The 21,938-nt window shown below is 42.6% G+C and overlaps 1 long non-coding RNA gene across 1 annotated transcript in view; it reads right to left on the bottom strand.

Annotated features, from left to right (window-relative positions):
• Positions 1-726: 726 nt before the first annotated feature.
• Positions 727-21,938, bottom strand: part of LOC125079223 (uncharacterized) — a 42,330-nt gene continuing 21,118 nt past the window's right edge. The window contains exon 6 of the long non-coding RNA XR_007121072.1: positions 727-1,160. This is a non-coding gene — a long non-coding RNA (uncharacterized LOC125079223). The remainder of the gene's footprint in view (positions 1,161-21,938) is intronic.

The raw sequence follows: 21,938 nt of genomic DNA, 5'->3' as shown, positions 1-21,938 counted from the left end.
GTTTTGATGCGAGCATCTTCTCCTGCGTTTACCGGCCATTTGTATGTCTTTTTCTGGAGATGAGTTTATTCAAGTCCTTTGCCCACTTTTCTTCTCTAAGTTTTTATTCTTTGCAAACACTTTATAGTAACAAACATATGGAAGAAAGTCACCCACAGCCTACCCCAATGTAGCAAATGATTTTGTGTTTCCAAGTTTCTTGCCTATACACATACTTTCCTTAACCATGTTTTAAAAATAGTGACTAAAATATACACAACATAAAACATACTCTTTTAGCCAGTTTTAAGTGTATAGGTCAGTGCCGTTAAGTACATTCACGTTATTGTACAATCGTCCCTACCATCCATCTTCAGAACAACTTCTCCTTCCTAAACTGAAGCTTTATATCCATGAAACCCTCCAGCCTTTGTCTCTATCAATAAGGTCAGAAGGCTGGGAAGTTATGACCTTAGGGCCAAATCTAGCTTGCAGCCTGTTTTTGTAAAGTTTAATTTGAATACAGTCATGCTCTTTCATTAAGCTATTGTCAACAGCTACTTTCATGTTACAAAGTTGAATACTTGTGATAGACCCATATGTGACCCACAAAGCTTGTAATTTACCAGATAATATTTACTATTATTATTTATACACACACACACACACACACACACACACTATTATCTGGTTCCCTGAAGAGAAAGTGTGCCACTCCTGCATTAGATATAGCTTTCAGTTACCCAGTTACCTCTTCCAGAAAGTTCACAATTTTGGTTCTTCTTGTACATTGGAGATGGAGTACAGAGGGGTGAGGAGGGGCAAATAGGAACAGATTATCAACAGGCCATTGCAAGGTAAGAATCATAGACGTTTCCAAGGTTTAATAGCAAACTGTGTAGAGGATTTTATGACCGCAAGCACAAATGTGGGAATGTTATCTCGCAGGTGAACCACAGAATTGGAAGGTTCCTTTGACATTGCTGATCAGACTCTTTCTTTGAAACTGGACTCTCGGTTCCTATTTCAACTTGCCTTTTTCTCTGGAATGCAGTATGGGGAAGGACGCAATCTGAGTTCCAGGAGACAGCGTGTGATAGTTGGAGAGAACACACAGGGTTCCTTCAAACCTGAGCAGATCCAAGTCTGTATGTGGCTCCGCTGCCGACCAGCTGTAGGACCTTGAGCAAGTTAATTTTAAGTTAATTTAATTTCTCCATGCCTTAGTTTTCCTATCCATAACATGCAGGAATGATAATACTGTTAGGACGGGGCTATTATAAGACTTAGATGAGAAATGCAGAACACCTGGCATGTAGTGAGAACCACTGTTATGATTACAGTGTCCTGCAAACAGTCATCTGCTCTGTTGGACATTCAGAGATGAGAAACCACCGAAAAATGCCTCCTATGGCTCCTAGTATCAGGAAGTTATATATGTTCTGCTAAAAGATGCCTGGGTAATTATTTAGATAAGTTACCACCTGGGCAATTATTTAGATAAACTGTTTCATCGGGGGGTGGGAAGTTGGAGTCTTCTTATAGGCTCTTGTCCCTCATTGGCTGAAGACTGTCCTTGGCTGGTACTTCTGGGCTACCTTGCAGGTTGAACAAATTTTATGCCCTAGAGAAAGCCTGCAGGTGGAGGACCAGAGAGATGCAGGGTCAAAACTGCAGTGTCCTGGAAACTGTGTATTGTCGATGGACTCAGAAGTGGACGAAGGATGTGTGGGCCGGGTCTCAGTGGTGGCTATGGGAGGGCATGACCCATATCCAAGCCGCCATGCTGGCTGTCTCCCTCTTACCACTCTTAAACTTTGCAAGTTACTCCTGGCTGCAGCAGTGGTCATGAGCATGGTTTTCCTGGTATTGGGATAAATACCTGTTAATGTGATATGTGTGAGATGGTAGGAAGATAAACTTAATTGTCTCTCACTTTATTTGTTTATTTATTTGACAGAGAGAGATTTATTTATTTGATAGGCAGAGAGGCAGGCAGAGAGAGAGGAGGAAGCAGGCTCCCTGCCGAGCAGAGAGCCTGATGTAGGGGTCGATTCCAGGACCCTGAGATCATAACCTGAGACGAAGGCAGCGGCTTAACCCACTGAGCCACCCAGGCGCCACTCTCACTATTTTTTTTTTAAGTGAAGAAAAGTCTGCTGAGACTTCAGAGGAGAAAGCTCAACAGGGGAATCTGGTTCCTTTGGATTCAATGTCTCCCTCAGCTGCCAGGACCAGAACAGGTCCGGCACAGCTGGGATGGTGGGCGCCTGGCACCCCTTCCCTCCACTTTTGACATGGTTGACAGCAACGTGGGCACCATGCTGTCTGTTCAGGCCTCTTATCATCGTTTCCCTGCCTGTCATTCCATCAGTACCGGCATCCAGATCAACTGGACTGATACCCAGATAGGCAGAGAGATGCACTGTGTGTTCACAGGACAGTATGTTGGGCTGGGAGCTGGGTGACCCAGGTTCAAGCCTCTATTTTGCCACTAGTTCTCAAGGCCTTCCTGTCCCTGTCCCTGTCCACAAAGCCAGAGAGTTAGACCAGAGAGCTTTGTCTCCTCTCCCCCATCGGGAGGTGACACTGGCTCATTTCATTCTTCCCTGGGAACAGAAATGTGAGATTGAAGTTCTGCTCTGAGAGAAGGCTTTGCCACTTACTCCAGCTGCTACTAGGGCCTCATGGAGTTTGCTTTCTCATCTATTAAATGGGGTCAATAAAGCCTGCTTTTCCAAACTCACAGAATTTTAGGGAGCAGAGCAAGTGAGATAGTGATTATAAAAATGTTCTAGGGACGCCTGGGTGGTATAGCCTGTTAAGAATCTGCCTTTTGATTTTGGCTCAGGTTGTGATCGCAGGGTTGTGAGATCGAGCCCCGCTTCGGGCTCCACACTCAGCATGGAGTCTGCTTGGGATTCTCTCTCTCCCTCTCCTTCTGCTGCTCCCACTCATGCTCTCTCTCTCTAAACTAAATAAATGAATCTTTACAAAAAAATTCTATAAACTCATTCATTTTTTCTTCCTTCCTTCATTCCTTCATCAAATGAGTATGAGCATTTATGTCTGTGTTGGTTCCCGAGACTCTATGAGATCCTGCTCCTGTGGAATTTTCAGTTTGACGCAGGCATCAAGAAGCAAGCACATAATTAAGTGACTGGGACACATCCTAACCCAGCAGTCTAGGTTACCATGCTGTGTGAACACGGAAGACTCGGTGGCTCCCAAGGGCAAGATGACACACACACCTAACAGGAGAGGAACATAGCTACCCAGTCACCATGCATTTGTAGAATTCCGGCTCACTACATGTGTCTCTCTCCTGGTTGCGGCATGAGCCTCCCTGACTTTCATGTCACTGTTTGTTTGCTCTGTCCTCTGTCACTTGACATGTCTGCTTTTGGCATGCCTCTCTTACCAGGCCACAGGGACAGACCAGGTCTGCTGTGCTTTCTTGGGCAAGCACCCCATAGAGGGAGGGGGGCCAGCTTCCCGGCAAGTGCAGGCTGTTCCTGTATGCACACGGCTTCAGGGACCAGGGATCACCAACCCTAACACGCTTCCTTGTGTATATGTTCTTTCTGAAGGCATGGTGCGCCATGAACAATGAGCACAGGGATCCCAACTCTCCCCCTTTCCCCATAAAATGCAAAACTTCCTTCTATCTGCCAGGTACACACAGAGCTGTGCCCTGGCCCAGCTCCACGGCCACCACCACCTCCTACCAGATGGCAGGAAGCGAGCCTGCAGGAGATGGGAGGCATTGTCTCTCTAAGAACCGCTGAGCTCCTGGGAGAGGCCAGATTGGTGGTGACAGGCAGTTGGACCCAGGAGTCCAAGGAGTCCAAGGAGTGCCCAGAAGATAGGAATTCCCTGGGCACTCGTGGCCATGCTGCTGTATCTAGTCTACATCTTTCTTCCCAAAGATGCCAAATGCCTCCCTTGTACCCTTGGTTTTTGTCGAGGTTCTCACAACTAACCTTCATATCACCGCCTTCCCGAGTAAACTGGGGCTCTCTGTTTCCTTTGCAAACGTTCCCACTGACACCTGTGGAGGCAGCGTTCTGCAGCGGGGTGGGGCCCTCTCGTTTGTGTGCAGACGTTCACTCCCACTAATGGAGTGCCTTGCCATCAGTTACTGTTTAATGAGAGGCGGTTCTGCAGGATCCTCCCCTGTTTATTCCTGCTGGGGTGGTTGTTACTGTATGACTCAATAACACATGATGGAAATTGATGAAATGTGAAACAGACTTATTTCCATAAAAGCTGAGTAGCATTTTTTTTTTTTTGAAAGCTTCAGTAGAAGTGAGGAGTTTATACAAAGCACCGTCAAAGGTGTAGCACAGGTGACTGGACCTCATGGGATGGAAGGTGCACAGGCCACCTCTGCTTACATCTCCCCACCCCAGTCCACCTTTGCCTCCTGCCTAGAACCCTTCCCCACCTTGTCCTCTTCACCATCTTCCACTCACCTCGCCGGGCCAGCTCGGATGAGCCTTGCTCTGGGCAGGTCCCCACTCTGCCCACAGGGCTCACCTACCTCCCTTACTTTCCAAGGGCTTTATAGATTCCTCTAGAATGCCACCTATTGCTATGATTGTTACAAAACCATAATTCAAAGTGTTCAGCACTCCGTGGCCACCTTCCTGGGACAAGGGTTGCTGGGCTTTGGATTGTGACTTTGCAACTGACTGCACATGAGGGAGGCCAGTAGCTTTTGAGGTGACCTGGCTGGGATCTGTGACTTAGGCAAAGTGAGCCATGAGGGAAAAGGCCCCACTCTGCTGAGGAATTTGAATGCAGGGTGCGGTTGTTGAAGAGGGTCAAGGACAGGAGGAAAGTCAGGGACAGAAGCCAGGTGGCTGATGGAGGAGAGTGGGGAGCGAGAAGTTGCAGGAGGAACAGAGACAGATTCAGAAGTGGGGGGTGCTGTTGGATCTTAGGACAGTTGTGCTGTGAATGACTGTGCCCCAGATGGTTCCATCGGCTTCTGTGTTCCCACATGGCAGTTTAGATACATATGAGCTTGCTGCAATTTATTTAACAGACACTATTCTGAGCATCTTATAATCTCTATAATATAGGCTCTGCCATTATCTCGACCCTACCGTCCGGGAGCAGAGAAGAGAAAATGATTCTGTCAAGGACACACTAGTAAATGGCAGAGCCGGCATTAGAGGCAAGGCCACCTGGATCAGAGTCCAGGACTGAGCCCTCACACCACGAAGCTTCTTAGCAGCAGCAAGCGGTGTTTGAGCTGCTACCATATTCCAACCCCTGCTCCCCCACTAGGTACTCTAGTATTAATTTCAGTTAATCTTATGTAGGTGCTCTCATATAATTCCTGCAAACAACTCTGTGATGTTCATATCAATATACCTATTTTACAGATGAGAAAATAGAGGCGCAGAAAAGTTACATGTGTCACCCAAGGTCAAACAGCTGGCAGGAGGCAGAGCCATCCATGCCTACCTGGAATCGCAAAGAAACTGCCCTCAGTGATTCCCCTCTGAATGACGGAGGCAGCTGAGCCCCCGGCTCTTGGGTCTGCCATTCACAGTGACAACCTGTACACTATCTGCCATTTCAGGAACAGTGAAATAGGAGATGGAGCCGCAACATGTGAAGAATTCACACGCATTTCTAAAGGCTGCAGCTAAAGTGGGGCTTGGGGGAAGGGAAGAGACAGTGCAAAGAATATAGCTTGCTGTAGTTTGAAATGAGCTATTTTTTCCCTTTCTTATCTTTTGTGCTTTCTGCTTAATTGCCTTATGGAGATAAATAAAGCTGGGGAAAAGTATTTTTGGCAGTCTTCAATAGGGCTTGAATTCATGGCTCTTTTCTTTTGCTAATGGTAGATTTAATATAATCTCTTTAATATAATCTCTTTAATATAATCTCTTAATATAATATAATATAATATATATAATATATAATATAATATATATAATATATATAATAATATAATATATATAATATATAATATATAATATAATATCTCTTTAATATAATCTCTTTTATATAATCTCTTTAATATAATCTCTTAATATATTATATATATAATATATAATATAATATAATATATATAATAATATAATATATATATAATATATAATAATATAATATAGAATATAATATAATCTCTTTAATATAATCTCTTTTATATAATCTCTTTAATATAATCTCTTAATAATCTCCACCAGGTTTAATTTCTTCTATACTTGTATTCTTTTTCTGGATTTTTTTAAAAGAAAATGATATGCAAGTGATTCTATAGCCCTAGGCAAACAACAGATACATTAAAAAAATACGCATAAAATATGCAAATAGAAAATAAAACTCTGGGCGAACTAGCCTTCTTGTTGGAAACCATTTACTTAACCTGTCTAGGCTTCTGTTATATCATTCATAAATTGGGAGAGAAGAAATCCAGCCAAAAGCAACATGGTTGTTGGAAAGATCCAGTAAGGTAATAATACTTTGATTTTCTTTAGGCTGTTGGGTTTTCAGATTTACCTCTTAATTCTCCTCACTGGGTCCGGGAGGTTAGACAGTTTTACCCCCATTTTACACATAAAGAAATAAGGTTTGAGACCTTAGGTGGTGGCGGGCTGTCCCCACCAGTTTGTACGCGGCAACATCAGAACTCCAAGTGTCCCCGTCCAGGAACAAGTGTTTGTTAAAATTATTATAGAACAATCCTATACCCAGAGGAGGTTGCATTCTTGATCTTTTTCTCTCAGTTAGCTTTTGTGGTACAAAATTCATCATTTTAAATTCAAACATGATAGAAACACAAATCTAAGAAGGTACCTTTTAATCTCAACTTTTATGTATAAATACTGCGAATTTTCCCAGACTTCTTCCATAGCACCACTACTATTAGCAGTATCACAGTAAGCCACATTCTGATGGCATGTTATAGTTGCAAAATACTTTCACATAAATGATCTCAAGGTACTCATCTCTGCCATAATTTCCTTTTCCAGTGATTAGCAGGGATGTTGAGCCTGTGCCTTTAAGGACCCTTAAGAGCCAGTGAATGAGATTTGTATATGCCTGAGGTCATAGGAGTAAGCTTTTTAACTGAACTGACTGCTCCCTTCAGACTGGGGAACTGGCAGCCCTCCCTTCAGTCAGCACTGATTAGCTGTTTGACAGAGCTCAACAGTTCTTTTGACACTTCGTAGACATAGCCTCAGCGGCTCTAGATGGAGAGAAATCAGCCATCTACCTACAAAACTCACAACAGTCAGATCCACAGGTTTAGAATAAATTAACTTGCAAATATTTGACTGGCTTGAACTGAACTGAGAAACCGAATATTCTAGGAAAGTATGCAAGGTGGGCTCATAGACTGTTGGCAACAGCAGGGACCTCAGAAATTACCTGGTCTGGGCTATACCTTTTATTTTATAGTGGAGACAAACTGAGGTCCAAAGCTGAGAAAAGCCTTAACTTGGATATATAGTTCCATCTGGTTAGAAAAAAATGCTTTGAGTACCAATTATGTGCTAGATTCACTCAAAGTGCCTGGGGTAGACTGCTTCCAGCCTTCAAAGAACTTCAAAGAATTGTGACAGTCCATGATTCACCATTCAAAATACCATAAAAGCATGAGGGGAAGTAGTCTAAACATTTTCACGAAAAGAGGTGAACCCAACCTCTTTCTGTAGCTTTGGAGTATAAGCAGAATGAAAGAACCAGTTCAACTGCCTTCCAGATACTACTTTCTGCAACCTCCGTCCCTTGCAAGTCCTCTCTCCCTGGTGATCTCCCCAAGTCTTTCACCTAGACCTGGTCTGTAACATATAAATTCTCTGCCTCACATCATACTCCCTTCCCTCATTAGACTGTGGCTAATTCCAGAGCAAAGGCTGTGTCATTCTGGTATTTTTATTCCTGGTGTGTTTCATGCCTGTTGAATAAATGCTTGCCAAGTAATGAATGAAGTTCTGCGTCTTTAAGACAGACTGTACTTCTCATGGTGTTATACCTGTCTTCCTATATATGACAGGAAGACTAAATATACCTGGAGTGTTAGGTCAGATAAGTATATAAAGACTTGGGAATATAAATACAATATACAGGCCCCCTGACCTCCATATCACATTCTGCCTTCAGGGTGCAGCCCTTATGCTCATGCTCTGATTTTTGGCCACGTGCTTAGGGTCACCTCCCAAGATCACACCTAGCACTCTTCTTCCTTTGTGCAGTGACTATAGAAGCAATATTTGGTCTATAGTCTGTCAACCACTGCTACAATGTATAGGTTAAGTCCCTATAGCACATATTTATGACACTGATGATGCTTCACATCTAAACACCTAGAGGGAAGCCATGAAAAGACATGGGAAAAAAACCACCACCCATAAGCCAAGGAGAGCGGCCCCAGAAGGAACCAACTCTGCCAACATCTTGGTCTTGGATTTCTTCCATTATTGCATGATTGTGAGAAAATAAATTTCTGTTGCTTAAGTCACCTGGTCTGTGATACCTTGTTACGGCAACCCCAGCAAATGAATGCAGGGAGAATAAGATTCATCTCATCGGGTTCTTGTGACTATTCAAAGAGACCATGTATGTAAAGCATTTGTCAAATAATAGGTGCTCCCCAAGTTGTTAGCTATTCTTTTTCTTTGCCTTGATTTTCCATATTTTTTCTTGTTAACAACTTCCATTTCCTCCAACCCTGTTACAGTTCTATATTTTAAATTGGGGAGAATCCAAATTAAACAAATATAAGAAATGTTTTTGCTTTCAGAGATCTGGATCTTTTCCCTAAGGAAAGGATAAAGAATATAAGATGAATACCTGATCCGTTTAAAAACATTAAAAGAAATATGAAATCTTAGAGGAATATCACTGGCATTCTGAATTTTTTGCTTTGTATCTAATGTCCTGCTGACTTCCCTCCATGTTTGTTGTCTATTTCTTTTTTCTTTTTTTAAAGATTTTATTTATTTATTTGTCAGAGAGAGAAGGGGCGGGGAGAGAGAGCACAAACATGGGGAGCAGTAGGCAGAGGGAGAAGCAGGCTCCCCACTGAGCAAGGAGTCTGATGCGGGGCTCAGTCCCAGGACCCTGGGATCATAACCTGAGCCAAAGGCAGATGCTTCACTGACGGAACCACCCAAGCATCCTATGTTGTCTACTTCTGAATGTGGAATGTTTTCCCCTGATATGGAGTTTCACTGCAGTGAGCAGCACCCACTGGAAATGATTATTTGATATCTCACACTTCCTCTAAGAGGGACCTTACTTATAGTAAAATGGGTTAAAATCATGCTCTTGAAACTTTTATTTTGTTGCTGTTGAAAGTATCTCTGTGTGATGGACTACGCATTGACTTAGAAATGAAAATCATAAGATCAACAGAAAAATCTAAAGGTAAAATCCCTTGAAATATGTCTGACTAAAAGTGTCCAGGAAAAACCAATGAAAATAAAAGCATCTGGTCAGAAGCCAACCAAACCTCTTTGAGTTACTTCTAGAAAAATTCTTTGTGATTTTCCTTTATGAGATGGGCAAAAATTCAAGTTTGTTGACACAGAGTGCTGGTGAGGGTGGGTAAACACATACACACACACACACACACACACACACACACACACACTCTCCCACACATCCCTCCCAGGCACTTTCATATACTGACAATGGAACTGTAAATTGTTGCACTAATTTAAAAAATAATTTATTAATACTCATATAAACTTCAAATGTACCTACTTGAAACCACAGTTTCACTGCAAAGAATCTACAGATTTACTGATGTGTTTAAGTCATTAGGGCATTACTTTTTAAAGTTTTAAAAAAGAAGGAAAACATCTAAAGGTCCAAAAGCAAGGAACTAGTTAAATTATGGTACAACCACACAATAGACTACAAAATAACCATGAAGGTAGATATGCATGGGCTGGCAAAGGAAGGTCTTCAGGGTGAATTAGGTGAAAAAAATTAACAGTATGAGTAGTTTATTTCCATTCGTATAGATGGGAAATCATCTATGTGGTATATGTGTGAGAAATTTACTTCCTAGAAAGATTAAAAATGTGTTAGGGATGCCTGGATGGCTCAGGTGGTTGACTGGCCTACTTGATTTTGGCTTAGGTCAGGATCTTGGGGTCCTAGGTTCAAGCCCCATGTTGGGCTCCATGTTCAGTGGGGAGTCTGCTTGAGTATTCTCTTCTCTCTCTCCCTCTGCCTCTCTCCCTGCTCATGTGCAAACTCTCTCTTTCTCTCTCTCAAATAAATAAATAAATATTTTTAAAGAATGTGTTACTAGTCATTATTGGATGCCTGGATGTCTCAGTAGTTAAGTGTCTGCCTTTGGCTCAGGTCATGATCCCAGGGTCCTGGGATTGAGTCCCTCATCAGGTTTCTTGCTCAGTGGGGAGTCTGCTTCTCCCTCTCCCTCAGCTTGTGTTCCCTCTCTCACTGTCTCTCTTTGTCAAATAAATAAATAAAATCTTAAAAAAAATAGTTATCATTTCTGGGGCACCTGGGTGGCTCAGTTGATTGATGTTGGACTCTGGGTTTTATTTTTATTTTTAAAGATTTTATTTATTTGACAGCGAGAGAGAGAGAGAGAGAAAGACAGTGAGAGAGGGAATACAAGCAGGGGGAGTGGGAGAGGGAGAAGTAGGCTTCCCACTGAGCAGGGAGCCCAACATGGGGCTCAATCCCAGAACCCTGGGATCATAACCTGAGCTGAAGGCAGATGCTTGACGACTGAGCCACCCAGGTGCCCTGAACTCTTAGTTTCAGCTCAGGTCATGATCTTATGGGTTATGGGATCAAGCCCCAAGGTGGGATCAAGTTGGGCTCAGGGCTTAGGAGGGAATCCACTCAAGATTCTTTCCCTCTGTCCCTTCTCATGTGCTCTCTCTCTCAAATAAATAAATCAACCTTTAAAAAAAATAGTCATTATTTCTGAAAAGTAATACTGGGATTAGCAGGAAAAATGTCTTTTGTCTTTAATTCTGTACACTGTCTCTATTTTTTAAACAATGTACTTGTGTCACTTTTATTTCAAAATATATATGCCCTATTTATAATGAAAGCTTCTCAGACTCAAGATCTCTTTCGCACGAGAATCCACCATCTCTTTGAGTCACACAGATCACTACTTGGAGGATGGAAAAAGGGAAACAAGTTGAAATCAACATTTCAGATACCTGTTTTAATAAATTCGAAACTAGGATGAGACATTTGTTTGGCTTTTTTATATCCAAAATATGATTAAAATATGATTAAGGAAGAGAAGCTTATTGGTTACCTATGGCTGCATAATAAGTTATCCCAAAACTTAGCATCTCAAAACAACACTTATCTATGACTTCACAAGTTCCGTGGGCCCCTGGCCCCAGTGGGTGGAGTGTTTCTAACTATATCCAGTTTGGTATTATCCAAATAGGATTGACTTTTGCTCAAATAAACCACTGAAATTTTCAGTATGTGATTGGGTTCAGGGTAGGCAGCTCCCAAATATGACCCTTTGGCATACTGATCATTTTGAATTAAGTTTACTTAAGAAATAGCCAGTGCCAGAAAACATTCTGTCCCACTGCGAGCAGGAAATAAATTCCCCATGTGAAGGGTACCCTCCCTGCACCTGGATGCAGAGACTTCCTTATTGCCAGAGAGAGATCTCAGGGATGGGAAGACTGTATAAGCAAGCCTTCTGACTTATTCATTAATTTGCTGCTCCTAGCTCAAAGTTCTTTGTTTGGCTAATGCTTCATATATTTATTGTTTCTTGGTCTAAATGGTGTGAAAGCTGCCTGCTTTGGTGACTTGAGTTTCATTTTTATGAGATCACTTACTTATGAAATTAAATTTGTTTTTCTGCTGTTCATCTGTCTTATGTCAATTTGATTATTAGGTCAATGGAAGAACCTAGGAAGGAAGAAGGAAAAAGTTTCCCTCCCCAACATATACCTCTGTTTATCTTTTAACAGTGCTAATGGCGAGACAGGAAGTATACTAACGCTTATGGAGAGCCTTTGTGCAAGAGGTCCTACCTTCATTATGGAGTCTCCCAATAACCCTGTGAGGCCCTATGGATAAAGACACAGAGCCTCACATTGAGCAATTAAATAACTCCTCAAAACTCAAAGCTACAAAGTGCCGAAGCCTGGATTTCCAGCCACATCAACTCCAAAGCTCTTTCTTATGGGGGTCTATATTGACCGACATTAGCTTCTCAGCACCCCACCATCCTTTTTCTTGCTTTATTTTTCTCAACAGCTTTTGTCAGTATCTAACGTATTTTTTTGTTTGTTTTTTCTCTTCAGCTCCCCCTCTAGGGTTTAAGTTCCCCAAGAGTGAGAGTTTTGCCTATTCTGTTCACTGTTGTATTCTCAATATGTACAACAGCGCCGGGGGCTTATGGGGCACTCAATATACATATATACAATATAAAGGAATACATTTTTTAAGAGATTTTATTTAGGTATTTGAGATAGAAGGAGCGAGAGAGTACAGGCAGGGGGGAGCAGCAGGGAGAGGGAGAAGCTGGCTCTCATAGAGCCTGACACAAGGCTCCATCCTGGGAATCCGAGATCATGACCTGAGAAGAAGGCAGATGTTCAACCGACTGAGCCATGCAGGTGCCGCCAAATACAGTTTTTTAGAGACTTTAAACCATTTTGCAGTTGTTAAGTGAACAGAGACATATTTCCAGACTGTGCTTACATATTATGATAACTCAGTAAGTCTACTTTCATTTCCCCTGGAGATGTAGCTGCATCGGTTGCAATGGTCTTTAAATAAACCTAGGATAATTTGCCTTTTCATTAAATTTCTCAGGCTCAGGTTTTCAGTCCACCATGTTTTAATGTTTTAGCAGACCTGAACCTCAAGTCAGAGAGCCCTGGGTTGAAGCACCAATTCTGTCCCTTGGGAACTCCGTATCTCCTGAATAGGTCACAAACCTTCGCTAAGCAACAATTCTTCATTTGCAAAAGGTTGATTATAATATATCCCAGAGTTCTTGCAAGGACTAAAAATTCTAGTGCCTTAAAAACTGCAAAGTGACTTGTAAACTGTGAGGTGGTTTTGAACTGTAAGGTATACAAAGCCCGTTTGGAGGCTTTGCAAAGAGACCAGACTGTTAATTCTACATCTGAATGATTTGCCTTTTTCTCCTTTTTATATTACCCACCAAGAATAGAAATCACCTAATAAAGGCTGCCTGCATGACTGACACTGAGAAATCACAGGAGTTGATAAAGGAACAATTGAGTATTCTCTGAGAAGATGGTGTCTCATTTGAAATTCTAAGTGAGGCTGAGCTGGGAACACATAATCCTTCAAGGGTTTATGGAGTTTAATTGGTTTGTCTGAGGTGACTAGAGCTATAAAGAGAAAAATCAAAGGAAAACTGAGGTTAGGTGTCATCACATGATTCAAACGATTCTTTTGAAATGTATAATTTAATGATTTAACAGTTTCCTGCCTGTTTTCCCTCTTCTCCAACTCCCACCCAACATTTTAAGAATCTGATCTTCAGGGACAGATAAGAGAGTTACAAAGAAGGTGCTGCCACATCTGCCTTTAAAGGATAAGCATATTCTTGGAACACCATGGATAAATTGAACTTTTATAGGCTGGACACCCTAAATTAAGTCATATTTAAATGAACTCAGAGCACTGACCTGTGGCAAATTAAAATGAAAACATTGGAATAATAGAGAGATTATTTATCAAGTTAACTTTTGAACACAAGACCCTTTATATACATTATCCTAATCTTACAATAACCCTGAAAGATAGGAAAATTGTCATTATACCAACGAAGGAATTGAGGCAAGGAGTTTAAGAAATCTGTCCATTGCCACACACATAATAAGTGAGAAAGGCAACATTTAAACTCATTTCAAATCCTGCCTGGACATAGGAAGGTTTTTGAGAAGTGATTAATTTCTCACTAAATTTTATTTTATTTTAAAAGATTTTATTTATTTATTTGACAGAGATCACAAATAGGCAGAGAGGCAGGCAGAGAGAGAGGAAGGGAAGCAGGCTCCCCACTGAGCAGGGAACCTAATGTGGGTCTTGATCACAGGACCCTGGGATCACGACCCAGCTCACTGAGCCACCACAGGTGCCCCAATTTCTCACTAAATTTGAAAGAAAGATAACTAATAGTTTTGCCCATTCAGGTGACTAGGAAATTTCCACGAATTTGCATCTGGTTAGCCTTCATCCTCTCTCCCTCCCCCCAAGGTCCATCTCTGAGTATCAGCTAGTAGGATCTCTCAGAGAGCAAGTTCATGGGTTTCTTCCTCACTCACCCACTCTGATTCTCACTACCTATATGATCCTGTCATTTCTGATTTCATCCAAAGCCTTTAGGATCTCCTCCTGACCACCTATCTTTCTGGTCTTATCTCTTCTGGTCCTCTATAAATCCCTAACTCTCTGTGGTTTCCGAAATGTTCTAGGTTCTACTTTGCCTCTGGCTGGGGGTATTTCTTGCCCTTATCAGTCTAGTAAACTCTTCTTAAGGCTTAAAGATTCAGCTCTAGTATCATCTCCTCTGGGAAACCTTCCCACACAGAAGTACATTCCCTTCAGTGACACCTCTGAGTACTCCTCTCTTTCCTGGGATCATTGCTGTGTCCCCCCTAGACCATAAACAACCTGAAGAGGAGAAGCATTGATGTCTCTAGTACCCAGTGTAGTGTTGGAACAAACCAGTGACTTAAGAACCCACCGCCCCTGCGAACTCCATTCAACAAGGTTCAGAGGAAAGAAATCCTTCCTTTCAGTGTCTATTCTAATTCCCAAATTTCTTGCGCCCCCCCCCCCCCCGCCCACCTCTAGAGGCCTGACAGATCCTTTTGTAAATAGTAATGCTTAGTTAATGTTCCTTGGATGCAAACATGAATGATTGGGCTGCCCAGGTGCTCCAGAATTCCTGAGCTCCCCAATATTGACTGACACTTTCCTCAGTCCTTCTCCACTTACTATGTGTATGCATTCCTTATCTTTCAAACAAATATATGAGAAAACCAAAGTATGCTTTTTGCAGGTTTGGTCAATCCTCAAATTTGGTCAATCCCTTACCTCCCTATTATCTGACATTGCCCCGGGCAACTCTTAACCTTACAAGAGTCTCCTCTCTCTCTAGCCTTCTAGAGTCCTCCCAAGATAAAGGGGGGAAAGCAGCTATTAGGCTGCTAGGTGTTTTACATAAAAAACCCTTATTTTATTGTTGTCATCTTCCCTATATTGCAGATAAGGAAACTGGAAACTTCAGAAAAGTTAAGAAACTCTCCCAGGATCTCTTGACTTATAAAGGCTTGAGCTAGAATTTGTCCTCAGTCTCTTTGATTTTCAAATTCATGCTTTTTTCTACTGCATCAATAATATAGTTCTAGTCTCAGGGGCTAATGGTGAAAACCGACAGGGATAATGACAGCGAAATTGCTTTGGAGAGTGTAAAATGCTATAGAGATGTTAGATTTAAAAAAAATATATCCTTCTGCACATCAACAATATGCAATACTCTATCCAGCATGTGAATCTTAAATAAGATCATCCCTTTAAAGATGAAAAAAAAATCAAAGAAAAATGATGTCTTAAAACAAACGAGTTCAGCAGGCAAAACAAATTAGCAAGTGACCTGTGACATTTAATGTGCCTTACTTCTCTGAAACCGCCCAGAATTAATCCCAGGTTTATCAAATATAGTTTCAGCTAGAAGAGACCCAAATGGCCAGAGTGCAAATCTCTCATTTTATGGAGCCACAGTTGAAATGCAAAGAGGGAGAGTGGTTTGCATAGAAAGACACCTATTCACACAGTCTGGTCTGGAGCTAGAGTCCCTGGGGGTTTGAATAAGGACTCCACCTACAGGAATGTAATGGGAATCTGGTCTGCTCCCCACCCCAATATTGCTCAGCACGAACCCGTAGGAGTGCCCTCCTGCTTCAGTTACAAGGGACTGAGCCTATCTTAATTTTTAGAAATGTAAAGGTGGCTGTACTGAATCTTCTCTTCCCAAGGGCAATTATGTCTCCAAATTGAGTTATTGCTTATGAAAATACCTTGAATCATAGTGAGAAAGACACTCTAATGGGTCTGTACCTGGAGCCAATGAAGTATGCTGCTTGGAATGCTAAATTTTATCTCCAAGGGAGAGCAGCTCGATGTTTTACTCAGATGCATCTGCTTTTCCTCATTATTCCTCTGTTAGTCAAAAAGGCTGCCTTGAGCTCATTTCTTTCTAAATAAAATCTTTCTAATCAGATTTTCTGCCCTATATAGGTTTCATATGAAAATGATCTTTATCCTGGAAATTAAAAATATTTTTCCCTGTATTTCAATGTGCAGTGGAGCTAACAGCCCAGAAGGCCTTAAAGCAAAAGACAGAATGACAACTGATTTGCATTTGTTACAGCAGATAGCAGATAATAGTAGAAAGCCCGTTATGTATTAGACATGCTAGGGGGGAAAGAGGCAGGAGATGGGGCTCTTGAACTAAGAGCTCAGGATCTGAGGTCAGGTTTGAGTCCAGGTTTCAGAAGTACCACCACTAGCACTACTACCTTAGGCAAGTCCTTTAACTTCTCTGAGCCTCAGTTTCCTCTTTTAAAAGATTGAGGATGATCCATCTCCTAGGGCCATTGTGAGGAATGAAAGAGAATAAAAGTGGCTAATATTTAATGAACACTTACTATGTGCTTGGCATAGTGTTAAGTCCTTTGCGTGCATTATCTTTGTAAGCCATTACAATTTTCTTAGGTAGGTCCATTATGATCTTCATTTCATAGATTAGGAAACCAAGCCTTCATTAATGTGCAAATCTGCACTGAAATTATGGGTAAAGATAGCGTTTGAACTTGGATCGGGGTTTTACTCCAAAGTCTATGCTTGTATTTATATCTTTATTTACATCTATCTACATCTAGATGTATTTATAACCATACCTATACCCACTTTCATGACCCAGACATATCTGTCCCACTATCATCCCTCTACCTTTCGCATCTGGCAAAAGGGCAGGTGCATAAATAATACAGAAGCTAATACAGGGCTTGCTCAACACCATGTTGGGAAGCGTGCTAAGCGTTCAGAGAAGGGTGAGATCACATGGGCTTTGGTGGTCCGAAGGTCTACCGGAGGAGATGAAATTAGCGTTGAGTCTTGCAGGCTGGTGTGACCAGCGCTGTTAGTCCACATTTCCCTTCCTCCTTAGTAACAGAATGCCCATTGGATGACATGGTTGCCAGCCTCCCTAGCAGTGGTGGGTGCCTACTTGGCATGACTTAGTTTGGCCAGGGATATGTAAACGCATATGTTATCTAGTAATTCCAGAAACTTTCTTAATGGAAGGGAGTACACTATTCTCCATCCCTTCCTCCATCTTATTGTTTGGAACTCAGGCACAGTGGCTGGAATTCCAGCAAATGCTTGGACCCTGAGGATGAAGGAATACACTTTAAGAATGGCAGAGGAGAGAGCTCGTTGGGACATGGGTTCCTGATCGTTCTGAAATTGCCAGGCCAGCCCTGGGCTGCCCATCTCTGGGACGTCCTTAGTAACTAACGTCCAATCATTAAGCTGTTATTATTTTGGGTCCCAGGCAGCCAAACCACTGATACAGATGGGAGGACTTGCTAAACCAAGGAATCTATCATTGTGAACAAGGTGGAGAGAAAGCAAATTTTTGCCAGTTCTTTACAGACCTGGGTTTCTTGTGGAGAAGATTATAATCAGATATACCCGAGCTGAAATCAGCAGTTACTTTCTACATGATCTTAGATAAATCCCTTCATAAAAGACTCTGAGCATCCATTCGTGTGCGTGCGTGTGTGTGTGTGTGTGTGTGTGTGTGTTTCTCATACCAACAAGCAATTCTCCAACACCTGCTGGGTGTTCTACAATTCCACTCAATTCTGATATTATCTTTTTGGAGATAGCATCAGAGTCCACAGGTTAAGAGCTCAGTCCCACAAACCATGCCCTCCACTTCAGATGCCAGTCACAAATCCAGGTCATTACCTGTACTTCTGGCTATGAGTCACGACTTTCCACAGCCCCCTCTTTGGGTAGGATTAATTTGCTAGAGTGACTCATGGAACTCAGGAAATCTGTTCACTCACTACTGATCTATTACAAAAGATATTAAAGGATACAAATCAATAGCCAAATGGGAGAGATGCATAGGGCAAGGTATAGGGGAAGGGTACAGAGCTTCCATACCCTTTACAAGGGCACCATGCTCCTGCAAATTTCCACATGTTCACTAACCTGGAAGCTCTCTGGACCCTGTCATTTTGGGGTGTTTTGGAGTTTACATTACATAAGCATGATTGATTAAACCAGTGGCCACTGGTGACTGAACTTAAGCCTCTCTTCCCTCCCCAGAGGTCAGAGTGAGAGTTCTGACTCCCTAATCACATGGTTGGTGCTCCTGGCAACCTGCCCCCAATCCTTAGATGTAGGTCCAAAACTCACCTCATGAACATAACAAAAGACATCTTTATTGTTCTCATCACAGGAAATTTCAAGGGTTTTAGGAGCTTTGTGCCAGAAACAAAGACCAAATACATATTTATTACAAATCTGTAATTACAAATCTTATACTTCATCTGTCCTCAGTTTCCCAATCTGTAGAGTGGGACAGTCATATCTACTCTATGGGATTGTTGTGAGAATGGGAGAGAATATTTAACCTTAGAGAGTCCTTAACTTTCCAGGGTCTTGGACACATTGTTCTCAATAAATGTCGCTGTTGTCATTATCCTCTATGCTGACCATGTCTTCTGTGACTAGGGATGTACAGGAGTGCTAACAATACAGACTGCATCTCTGGCCCTCCATCTTGTTCATGTCTGAGCAACAACCTCCTTCTGGTCACATGTTCTGAACCCTGACTGGAACTCAGGAAACCTTATTCTGATCTTCCCTCTGGCACACTGATGGCACTACTTTACAGGACTACTCTTAGACCTCACTGCAATGCCCTTGCCCTATAAAAGCTGTAGATTAAGGGCTGGACTTAGTGAGAACGGCTGCATAGAGCCTGGACTGCCATCCCCTTGACTGCCCACTGTCAGTAAGTAACCCTGAATAAAACTCTGTCATGGTGAATGGTACGTGGTCGCTTGCTTCTGTTTTTTAGTCTCAAAGCGCCTTCTCAGTTTGGAGGATATTTGACTGCCCCACCTCCACAACAGACTGAGTAACATTTTAGTGCTTGGGACACTGGAATTATAATCAGAAGGTCTCGAATAACTTCCTTCATCTATTTCCTTGCTACTTAGCTTTAGGCAAGTCACCCTTTTGAGCTTCAGTGTCTCTATCTGTAAAATGGGTACAATAACCTGCCTCTCATGGGTCCTTGGGAGAACTGAATGAACTGAAGGTGAGCAGCAGGGCTTTGGGAGGCTGTGGTTGTCCTCACAATCCTGTCACCTTGCACCCTGGCAGGGCCTGGTATATCCTTAGGTTCTGCCTTAGGCAGCCAGATGGACATTGATACCAGTTCCGGACAGCCTTAAATTCTTTTAGAGCTGAGAGCTTGGACTGAGGCTCTGATACCTGGTTGGTTCCAGGAATCCCATTTTCTCCATGCTTATAATGCTAAGTAAGGTCCCACTGGCACATACTTGACTGTGAGGCAGTAACCACTGGTGGTTAAGAGCACCCGCTTTCCAGTCAGTCTTGGCTTTGAATCATTCTTTTCATTCTAACTTTGTGACCTCAGCAAATCCTTCTAATTTCCTGAGTCAAGCTTCAGTTTCCTCATCTGTGAAATAGGGATGAGACCAATCACTTCCTCTCGTTGACGTGAGAATCAGCACCCTACAAATGCTGTATGTCACACTGAATGTCACTTCTTGGTGTCCCCCTTTGAGTCAGCTTTGATTAGGACTCTGTCTCACCTGCACCGGGAGTTAACCTGCATATTGGGGAGCGGTGGGCACAGAGAGGGAAAATGGTGTCAGCACAGCAACTATCCGTTAAATCTCTGAGGGCCTCAGAAACAAACCTGGGATGGGAGAGTCGCACAAGAGGTGAGGACAGATCATATCATCTGCGTCTAGGGGGCCTCTGGGAGAAGGGAGGGTCTCTGGAATCTGCTAGAGCCTCCTGCCTGCAGGGCGAAATCCTGCAGATGGGGCTAATGAGACCTATGGTTGCCATAGGAACAGGTCTGCATTTGGTGGCTGTAGAAGCTACCCCCTTCTACATTGGGGAATAATGGTGTTTGAGGTCTGGAAGGAACATTAAAGATCAGGGAGCACAGATGGTGAAGCTGAGGCCAAAAGAGGGAATGTTTTGCCAATGACGTTCAGATGCTCAGTTTCTATGATGCCAAGTCTAGTGCTTCTTCATGAATTTATTCTTTACAACAAATACTCATTGAGCACTTACTATGTGGAAAGCCCCATCTAGATACGGAAGATGCAGAGATCCATGACATACCATCCTTATTATCTAAGTTGGGTCTAATGGAGAAAGACATAGGTCATGTGAAGGAAAAAAAAAAAAACTCCCCCGCTCCTTCTACTGACCAGTTAATGGAAAACTTCTGTTTCTCATCTACTTCTTTCAACAATTTTGACACCAGATGTATGGATTTTCCAGATCAATCTATCTTCCCATTCTCACTGGACATCCTACATTCTGAAGCGATCCATCTACAGTGAGGGTCCCTTCCCACAGGTTCAGGGCTCAGTCTCACAAGGCTTCCCCACTCCCCCTCAATGCCAGTTACAAATCCCAAGCTTGTCACCTGTACTTCTGACTGACTGGTTATACATTGGAGGTTCCCACAACCCCTCCTTAGATTTGTTAATTTGCTAGAACAGCTTATAGAACTCAGGAAAGTTTACTTACTAGATTGCCAGTTTTGTTTTGTTTTGTTTTTTTAAACCAAAGCATACAACTCAGGAACAGCCAAGGAAGGAGGTGTAGGGCAAGGTATGTAAGAAGAGGTGAGGAGACTCCATGCCCCTTCCGGGCACCCCACCCTTCCAGCATCTCCACCTGTTTACCAACCCCAGAAGCATTCGGAGCACTTTCCGGCAGGGTTTTGTATGGAGGCTTCGTTATGTAAGCGTGACTAAATCATTGGCCATTAGCGACAGATTCAACCTCCAGCGCCTTTGCCCACCGCAGAGGTCAGGGCTGGAACTGAAATCTCCAACCCTCTAAACATCTGGTTCATTCACCTGGCAACAAAGCCCTATCCTGAAGCTTTCTGGGAGCCCCCCCACCCCGCCCCCAGCCATCTCATTAGTATACAGACAAGTAATTACCATTTTGGAGATTCCAAGGGTTTTAGGAGCTGCCTGCCAGGAAAGGGGGGTGAGGTGAAGACACCAATTTTTTTTTTTTTTTTTTTTTTTTTTTTTTTAACTAGGGCATACCATGTTTTAAGAGCTCTGAGAGAAGTACCAGGGAAACAATGGTAGAGGCTCCCAAGCAGCCTGGAGGTGTCAGGAATTCCTGGAGGAAGTGGAAGACCCTTGAGTCCAGGAGAAAGTACATATAAACCAAATGAAGGGGGGGGTGAATGTAAATGGGACCAAGTAAGGTAAACAGCATGTACAAAGACCCAGAGGAAGGAGAGAGAAACCTAGGTACTATTTCTAGAATTTAAAGCCGTTCAGCCTGGCTGGAGAAGAGTAAGAAAGTGGAGGGGCAGTGATAAATACATCAAAAAAAGAAAGTGAGTAGGATGCAGATCACGAAAAGGCCTGGAGAACCTCTATCAGGGACCCGGTTGGTTTTCACTTCGGATGGGAATGAAAGACTTTCCTGTTTTTTGTTTGTCTGTTTAAGATTTTATTTATTTATTGGGGGGTGTAAAAGAGGGGGTGGGGAGGGGTAGAGGGAGAGGGAATCCTGGGCAGATTCCCCACTGAACTCAGAGCCCAAGGTGCAGCTGAATCCCAGAATCCTGAGACCACAACCTGAGCCGAAATCAAGAGCTG

Source organism: Lutra lutra, chromosome 10 (assembly GCF_902655055.1).
Source record: "Lutra lutra chromosome 10, mLutLut1.2, whole genome shotgun sequence".
NCBI classification, from domain to species: domain Eukaryota; kingdom Metazoa; phylum Chordata; class Mammalia; order Carnivora; family Mustelidae; genus Lutra; species Lutra lutra.
This window is presented reverse-complemented; position numbering and strand designations above follow the sequence as displayed.